Here is a 9,295-nt window from a genome sequence, read left to right as displayed (position 1 = left end):
TGCTCAGGAAAGGAAGCAGTAATAATTCTGATGATTAAGACTTAAACTCAGAGGGCACCATTTAGCATGAGAGCATGTAGGACTGCTTTAAAAAATGGGCTCCAGAATGCCCAACTTGTGGCTCCCTGGACTGTAGCCAGATACTACGAAGACAACAATAGAAGGTGCTTTTGCTTTTTTGCATGTTTCAAAAAACATGGAAACAGGAATGTCAAATGGACTGATGCTATCATTGTTCAGATCAGCCTTGGCAGTGACTTTGTGCCTTTTCCTGTAATGACAAATACTTGTAGGCCAGATGGTTGAAAGAAAAGCAGCTGTTCGAAGAATCTAAAGTCTGGAAGCCATGGTTAGTCCAGAATAAATGGACCTAGAGCTTCATTCAGACATTCTCCTTAAGGACAGTATACTATTATGTGGGTGCCCATGTCTCTCAATCACAGAAGTGCTTGCCATCACTCTTATGGTCACCACTGCTTCATACAAAGGCGGTCAGCATCTGTGAGTGATGTGGCAGGGGGAGTGAGAGGGAATGATGGTCAGCAGAAGTGGGACTGGATTTCCATTCTTGCTTTAGGCAGAATAATCAGGTACACTTATCCTTAAGTAGAACATCTGAATGAGGCTTAGATTATTATTGATTAAATTAAGAGTCCCCCACTCCCAACACACAGCCCAGGTTCCTTAAAATTCTGTGTTGCACATGCAAATGAGAAGATGACCAAGGCCTCCTTACCTTACTAATTCCTGTCTACTACTCTTCTGAGATGCTTTCTTGTATTCTTTTGAATAATATTGGGTTATGTATGGTAAAGCTTATGGTTAGAACCTCTCACTGCTCTGTGGGGTACTGTCCACTGGTTTAAAATATCAATATATTTCATTAAGATATGTGTGTTATGATGAAAGTTCTATATTATCACAGAGTCTAGTTATAGGTCTCTAGTCAAAGATACAAATAAATATATTGGTACCAAAATTTAGGAGTAAAAAATCTGATATCCAATAACTGGAACAACATATTGTGAACACATGAACAAGTTCTGAAGGGTTTTCAGATAATTATGAGTTGATGAAGCCAAAGGCAGAGATAAAAGGCATTCTTATTAAGTATTTGCAGATAATCTATATATATAATTCTCCTGGGTGTGCCTTTAGAACGTGCGTCCCGGCAGCCCAGCTGATTGGCTGGGCTGCGGGGGCGCCTGATTGGGTAAGGCACACCCAGGAGAATTGCCTGGCTGGGCGGCTGCGGAGGCAAGGCGGCGGGCCCGGCCGCGGCGGAGGCAAGGCGGCAGGCCTGGCCGCGGCGGTGGGGGCACTCTCGGCCCGGCCGCCCATGGCGGAGGCACTCTCGGCCTGGCTGCCCGGCCGCCCACGGCGGAGGCACTCTCGGCCCGGCCGCCCGCCCGCCTGCAGCGGCACTCTAGGGGTGTGTGGAGGGAGGAGGAGGTGGTGGCATGGTGGGGGGGGTGAGGTGGAGGGAGCTGGCGGCGGCAGCACTGCTGGCTCTGCCCCCAGTCCCTGAGACGGCGGGGAATGGCTGTGTCCAGCTAGAGGAGCAGATGCTCTGCGCCCGGGCCCACTAGTTACAATTTAATACAGTGCAAAAAAGGAGGGTGTTATTACAGATTAGCACTTTGGCACAAAGAGCCTTTACTGGGAAGTAAACTGCATTTATTCCAATAGGGTTTGTTTCTGTCGGGATTTCCTGCTCTCCTCCGTGAGACAGGGTTGTTTACCCAGTCAAAAGGCAGGATGCCGGGAGAAGCAGGGGGTTCCAGACGTCAGGATAACCCCAGTAATTACCTTTCAGGAGTCAGGAAGGGCTCAGAAGGATGTGCAACAGCTGCTGGGGGGTGGGCAGGGGCAGCCCAAGAGGCAGCCGAATGGTGGAGAGGGAATAGCAATGCTATCAGCTCGACAGCTGTAAATGGGTGCAAAAAGGCTCATGAAGCGGGTGGAGTTGGAGAACAAGTCCCCTTTGGAAGCCAGGGATTGGGTGGCCAATTCACTTGCCTGACCACGGAAGAAGGAGCAAGCTGGAAGTGGGGAGGAGTGTCCCAAAGGTAGGGCTTTATTTAAGGCAGAAGCTGCCGAAGATGAGAGGATCAGCAGGGATGGGGGTTGTTGGTCCGGGAGAGGAGCTCAGGCTTTTGGCTCCCGCTGATGGAGGAAGGAGTGGACTGGATATATGTCCCTCCTGCCACAACTCTGAGGCAAATGCCCGTGCCTATAATTTATGGGCAAGAGGGTGGAAAGTTTATCTAGAGAATTCCTCCTCCCTAAACATGGACAGTTTCTAAATAATGTGTTTAGGATCCGTATACAAATCACTGAACACATTGCCTCATTGCAACCTTGTTCAAACAAACCAATTCAGAAATTCTTCCTCAAAAGAAAAACAATGCTTTCAATTTTAACTGAGCAAGGGCTTTTAAAGTAGTAAATTAAGACCTTTCTCTCTCAGTACATCCGTCTATATGCACTGAACACTCACATCCATGGTAACACTCCCCTATTAGGAGCAGGAGTATAATGTGTACAACACAGAAATATAATGTGTGAGCCCTCTGCTGGGCATAACAAAAAAATACCCCTGGACTTCCTCTGGTATAATACATTGCAATTCTCCTGTTAGGGCTTGTACAAAAGAGGCAGGTTTTGAGGATGAAAACAACTTTCCCCTTAGTGCTAAGGTTCTGACAGTCCTCATTCTGAGCCAGACTTTTGCTCAGGCCCAAGGATGGCATTAGTTAGGAAGCACACAGGCCAAAGGCCTGTAGCCGGGCAGAGTAGAGGGGACCCTGGTGACCTCACTCAGCAGCATATTTCTCCAATTCGTGGAAGATTTGAGAGCTTTATACCAGCCGGCAGCAGCAAATTCACCCTCTGGTGTCATGTGACTTCCCAGGCCAGGAGGTTTCCAGGCTGTTGTGCAAGTGTCCCAGCTGGAACTGCCTGCAGTCCTATAAGCTCCATTTGTCTCTATTTATCAACAGACAATCCGTGTCTCTGGTTCTGGTTTTCCCTCATAAAACAATCTCTGTTTTCCATTTTTTGTGTGGAGATGTTGGCTACAATCTCTTAAATTGTTGAGAAAATAATACTTTCCCCCTTCTGCTTAAAATGCAATAGACTATTGCTAGGAAGAGGCAATGTTCTCCCTCAAATATTTTTTCATTTGCCTGAGAGAATTTAAATCCCCTCCCCACTTCAAGTGGTGCCTCTCAGAGCAGCTAACATCAAGTTTACAAGCAATAATACACAATTATCAAAAGTAAAGCAGCAATAGCATGGTGGAAGTAACAGCTAGTGAGTGTGAGTGTGAGTGTGTGTGTGTGTGTGTGTGTGTGTGTGTGTGTGTGTGTGTGTGTGTGTAAAACCCCTACAAGATCTAAAAGGCTTGGGCAAACAGAGGCGATCTAGGGAAATTAGCGCCTAGGGCAAGGACTGAAATTGCACCCTCTGTCCAAACATCTGATTCCCATCTTTCAGATAACTTTACCATAATATCAGTTGAAAAATACAAGTCAAGCTCGTTAATCTTTTAATATTTCAAAAACTATGTAGCAGTGGACATAGCCAGACCAAAAAATGCTGCAAAACTACAAATTTCAGTATGCTGGGGCTCATGAAATACCCAAATACTATGTGGAGGTGTACTTGGAAAACTAGAAGTGCCTGTCTAATTCTCTACTATGCATTGTAGCATCACTATTACATAAGTTTTTAAAATAAACAGAGAATTTGACTTTTCCCAGATACTCTGAAAATAATTAAAGGATATGCAGAGTAAACTGTGTCACTGCTTGGAATATATTCTAGTATTTCAGAAAGACAGTTAAAATGAGAGAAAGAGAGCAAGAAACTCCCAGTGGCCTTAATACTAAGGATATCACACTGATTCAAAGTCAAACTCACCATTAATAGCCATATTATTAAGACATCACATTTAACTCACTTATCACAAGAAGCAAAGTAAGAGCAAATGAATACCATCCTAGCTCATAAGCTTCAGCTCAGTATTCGCAAGCCCTGATTCTCTGTATCTAGTGCCAAACTAAATATGTGTACAGTTATTTATATTATATATATATATATATATATATATATATATATATATATATATATATACACATACATATATACTTGTAGCCCCTTTGGGGGGCTTCCTAAAGGCTGTGGGGGGGTCTTCAAAGGTTCCCCCTCCCCCCGCAGGCCTCTAGGGCCTCTCAGGGACCATTTTAGCATGTGCGGTGGCCATTTTTTAAAATAAATTTTGTTTTTTAAAAATGGCTACTGAAAACAAAACGGCCCCTGCACATGCTCAAATGGTCTCTGTGAGGCCTGGCATAGCCTACGGCCTCACAGAGGCCATTTGAGCATGTGCTGTAGCCATTTGTTTTCAGCTGCCTTTTTTTATTTTAAAAAATGGTGCCTCCCCTTCAAGTGGCGCCCGGGGCACGTGCCCTGCCTGCCCTACACTAGATACGCCCCTGTGGGCAAATACCTCGTGCTGAAAAGGCATCAGAGTCTGTTCCAGACAAACCTGGAGATGCATTTCAAAGTCAGGACCCTATAATTGTAAGGGCCTTATCCTAGGTTTTCACCCATATAATCTTTTAAGGGCAGGGAGACCTTCAGCACAGCCTCCAAAGCCAGTCTTAATAGCAAGGCATGTTCATGAGGGTACAGGTGGTCCTTTACATCCTGGTCCCAAGTCAGGGTATTAAAGGTTAAAACCAGCACCTGAAAACCGACTAGTGCTTTCATTCTGCTAGTGAGTGCTGAGTGGAATGTAATTGTGTGAGTGTCATGGACAATAGGAGCAAAAGGTACATTGAGGCCTTCCAGTTCATCCTCTGGCCACAAGACTTACACTGTTCTGATCACATAGCATCACAGAGGCCATGTGTATCACAGAAAGGTTCTTGCATATCATATATAGCACACAGCTTCTTTTAACTGAGTAATCCATCAGTTCAATTTGAATAAATGTACAGAGTACTAAAACCTCAATATAGGTGCCCTTCTAGATATTGAAGTTACAATTTAAAAGGCATTTTCCCACTCGTAAAATACACCATCATCAAAAATAAACAATGCCCACAACTTTTAACATCACTGATTAAAATGTGCCCCCAACCAAACCTATTTCACCAAATCTATTAATTAAATTGTTCAGCGTACGGCAGCGGGGGTGGGGGAGATTCCTCCAAGTCATTACTCAGTCTGATCTAATAAAAGTTCCTTCATGGCCTCAAATAATGATTGAGCAGAATTCCACAGAGCTGTACCAAAATTCTGTGATTAAGTAATTCAATCTCCAATACTACAAATGCAGTACAATACTTCTGAACTTCAGGTTTGATAAGAGAGAGTGTAAATTGTCATCTTATTTTCAAGGCTGTGACTACAAGCAACCATGAAATAGTTCTCTTAAACTGGACAAAGTGCAACAATCCATGCCTTTTTTCATGATCTGTATGTCTGTTGTATTATATCTGAAAATGTGTTCACAAACCATTTCATGCAGGGACCACTCTTCCTTATTATGATGAAACTGTAGGCATCTTCCTGATGCTATGAAATAAATTCAGTGAACTGATAACAATAAGATTGTAGATGAACTAAAACATTCCCTTGCTGCATAACTGTATTTGTGCCACACTAACATTTTACAACGCATATGCAACTTGAACTTTGATCAGCCTTCATTACAAGGAGGAGCTCTCTTGCTGTGCTACAAGGTTGCTGCTCTCTGCAAATATCAAGTCAAGTTTCAGCTCTGCCTCTTAAGCATTCTCCCCTTTTATCACCACCTGAAATCAAGAGGCAGGATTTATGCTTCTCTAGAATCACATTCAGATAACACTTAAACAGTTACAATTACCGAGGTGAGTTTCCCTGTCATATCCAGGCAACATCACAAGTTAAGGTTGTTCTTGAGTATCCAGGATCTAGTTACGAGGAAGACAGGAGACATTGAGGCTATTCCCATGATCTCCCAAAGGCAGGCTCAGGGAGCCCAGCCCATGTTTTGGCGATCGTGTGATGCAATGGGAGCTGCATGGCTCCCAGCAGCTAGCCTCCATAAATACCTCTCCCCTTAAATGAGGTTAGCGGAACGCATGCTCCGCTAACCCCATTTACCCAATCACGAGGCACCTCAGAGCAGCTTCACACTGCAGCGACTCATGAGGAGACCCCCCCCAGGAGGCTGAAACAAGCCTCCTGGTCTTGGGGGTCTCCCCAGGATGCCCCATGCACTTGTGTGGGGCATTCTGGGACTTCTGGTCCCCGCAGCCCCTGCCAGCTCCTTAATGGAGCCGGCAATCATGTGGGCAGCTGATCTGGCGGCCCAGGGCTTCCTGCTTTCTCGTGTGCGTCCCCACTTAGCCCACCTTGGCTCTCCACACCAGGGATTCTCAACGCTGGGTCCCCAGATGTTATTGGACTTCAACTCCCATACTCCCCAACCAAAGGCCACTGGGGCTGGGGATGGTGGGAGTTGAAGTCCAATAACATCTGTGGACCCAACGCTGAGAATCCCTGCTCCACACTACTCATGTGGAGAGCCTCACTGTTTTGAGAAAAATTGAACTGAGCAGTTTCCTTTTCTCTCCTTTTCTCTCCACCACACACTGGTTTTTCCAGGCCTAACCCTTGCTTAGCATTTGTCTCAGCATTTGTATATCACTTCCTTGGGAAGATGGGCTAAGAATGTTGTGGGTTTTTAAAAAAACCCACCCTTGGTGGTCAAACCCAGTGATGTAGCAAGGTTGGAATGGGTCCTAGGACAAAAAGTGAAGATGGGCCCCTACTTCAGAGAGGCACATGGGGAAGAGCACAGAGCAAGTGTCACCCAGCTGGCACACACCCCTCTTTCAAGGGTCCAGGGACATTTGTTTCCACTTCCCGGTCAATTGTAGCTACACCCCTTGGTCAAACGCACAAAGGGCACCTTTGCCCTTTCTCCTGAAAAATAGTTTGACCTCAACAATAGAACCTCAGAACCAGGTCCCCTTTCCCCTATAACAGGGATAGGCAGAAGAAAGATTGGGGTCTACATGGGCTCATGGGGTGCAGTAGGTAAATGGCCCTACACCTTGAGCCACCTTTTTGCATTTGGCTCCACTATCCTCAACCTGAGCCCTATTATGCACCTGGCTCTCATTGGGCTTCTGGTTGGACTCCTGGGTTTACGGGTTTTTTGTTTTGTTTTGAAGCAAGCAAATTCTGCAAACTTGAAATCTGCCCACCCTTGCTCTAGCGCAGGACTACTCAACTTTGGCCTCCCAGCTGTTTTGGGCCTACAACTCCCATAATCCTTAGCCAGAATGGCCAAAAGCCAGGGGTTGTGGGAGTTGTAGGCCAATGTCTGAAGGAGGACCAAAGTTGAGCAGCCCTGCTCTAAGTATAACTGGCAGCCCTCGTTTTTTAATCTCTTTCTGAAGTAGGTTTTTCAGAGAATGTAGGGCAATTGGCTGCTGATGGTTTAATGACAGGAGTCACTGCCATCAATGGTGGCTATGCTGCATGAGTAGCTGGGGGCTCCTGATAGGCTTATTCTTCTTGAGCTGCAAATTGGGCCCATTTTGCCAGAATAGGCTAATGGTCATTGCCACTGCAGTGTATAAAGTTGGTGTAGCCTAGTGGTGAAGGGCAAAACTATGTGCTCTGCACAGCAGTTCTTTCCATCAAGGGCCCTCTGCTATCAGGCAGAGTAGTGTGGTGTTTTGAGTTAATTCATTCCTTGATCCAGGCCAGCTTTTAAATGATGCTTTAGTTACTTTAGTTCCGTCCTGGAGTAGAGGCAGGGCTAACAAACAATACTGATTCTACTCCACTGCCTTGTTCTAGCTTCCACTCCTCCCTGAGATATAAAACAGATGGCAGTCTGGGAGAGGGGTGCTCAAGGAATAGAATGACATGCAACATGAAGTACGCTCTAACCAAAGGTTGAAATCCCAATACATATTTACTTAGAGTAAGTCCCATTGAACTCAATAAGACTTACATGTGTGTCAACATGCATTATAGGATGGGCCATAAGGGTTACAAGCGCCATGGTCCAAATGCTACCTGAGCTGCCAGCTGACCAGGACCATGCCACATGAAAGCCCTATCCATATCTTATATTAAATACTCATATAATCTGTATTTAGTATACACAGCTACAGATCTGAATGCAGTTATGTTGAACACAGGTACACACTTTCTATATGTACCATGCATTTAAGGAACTTGCACCCAGGTCCACTTTTTAAATGAATGCAGGTACAGGCATTCACACAAAAACATGTGCCTGCGCACAGACATCTGAACGCAGGCATAACAACATGTCAGATTAGGGCTGCTAAGAGATCTGTACCGAGGTTCCCTTTTAAAATGATTGCAGGTACAGTCATTCCATGAAAACATCTACAAGTGTACAGACATCTGAATACAGATACAATAATGTCTGAATAGGGATATTACATAGCAACAAATCCAGTTTTACAACCAAATGTACATTCAACATTTGTAATTAAGAATAATTTATATACAGTACTGCATTTCCATTTTTAAAAGGGTTCTCAATGTGGTCAACACAGTAAAAGGATTAAGATGGTTCTGTCCTAAAATCCCAGTCTAAAAAGAAACTCAAGAGACACTCCACTAACAGCTAGTGCAGAGACATTGTACTGGGGTTGAATGGCAACAGTTGCTCTTCCCCCTGCTAAATATGAGAGTCATCACTTTAAATGTAGTTTATTTGCCAAGTTAAGCTGCTAACTGGGCAAAGAGGCACCTTTTAAAGTAGTTGCTGACTTATATTTAGCAGAGGAAAAGCAACTGTCCCTGTTCAATCCTATTGCTGGTGTCTCCTTTGTGTGTCTTTTTTAGATGGCGAGTCCTTCAGGGACAGGGAACCAGTTTCTCATTCCTTTGATAACCTTTGGGTGTGTGTATTGAAAAATAGTATATACATATTTTTATTAACAGCAACAACAACAGGAAGATGTCAGTCTTAGTTCTTTGACATGTGTGCTTATGTTAGGATAGTCTACCTGATTGTGGCTAACACCAAGGACATGTGAATTAAATAAAAATAAATGTTACTGCAGAATTATGTTTGAGTTGTGCCATTGGTTTTTAAAATGTGCTTCATCGTTATTACTTGAGGTTAAACTTCCCCTTCCAGGAAAGGCTGTTTCAATGAAATAAAATGTGTGATTTAAACTGTACAGAGAAATTGTATTGTGTATGCATAAACTTTTAGAATAGTACATTAACCTTTATTAATAGT

Source organism: Hemicordylus capensis, chromosome 1, assembly GCF_027244095.1.
Source record: "Hemicordylus capensis ecotype Gifberg chromosome 1, rHemCap1.1.pri, whole genome shotgun sequence".
NCBI classification, from domain to species: Eukaryota; Metazoa; Chordata; class Lepidosauria; order Squamata; family Cordylidae; genus Hemicordylus; species Hemicordylus capensis.
The sequence above is the reverse complement of the archived record's forward strand: the minus strand, read 5'-3'. Positions refer to the sequence as shown.